Source organism: Octopus bimaculoides, chromosome 30, assembly GCF_001194135.2.
Source record: "Octopus bimaculoides isolate UCB-OBI-ISO-001 chromosome 30, ASM119413v2, whole genome shotgun sequence".
Classification (NCBI taxonomy): domain Eukaryota; kingdom Metazoa; phylum Mollusca; class Cephalopoda; order Octopoda; family Octopodidae; genus Octopus; species Octopus bimaculoides.
Window position 1 is genome coordinate 804,364 of NC_069010.1, and position 499 is coordinate 804,862.

Below are 499 nucleotides of genomic sequence, written 5' to 3' on the forward strand. Positions count from 1 at the left end.
TATATAAACATCTACACTCACAAGCAAATTTCAGAACAATTTATCAATCGGAGTCTGTGTCAGAAGCCTATTTACTCAAGGTGCTGAGCAGTGACGCTAAACGCAGGATTCGTTAATCTCCAAGAGAGTTTCTTAAATACTGGCAGCCCCGACGGAAACAATTTCGATGTAAAACAAATCACCCATCCCTTAGAACGCGTACAACCGTCATATGTGAATGGATATAGAATATTTCTTGTAATATTCATTGTATTATTGTCAGGCATTTAAGGTGGCGAGCTGGCAGAAACGTTAGCACGCCTTGTACCAAAGTGTGAAAGGAGTATATATTTTGTTAATTTGGGCTGTTGGCTAAAGTAACGAAGTCTAATTACAGCAATCCTAAGGTTTGATCTTTTCGTGCTTTGACAATGTAGTCTTTTAAATAAATTAGTTTACTTAATGAATTCACTTTACAGGTAACACAAAACTCTAGTAACAGGCAAAATGCTAGAATCAA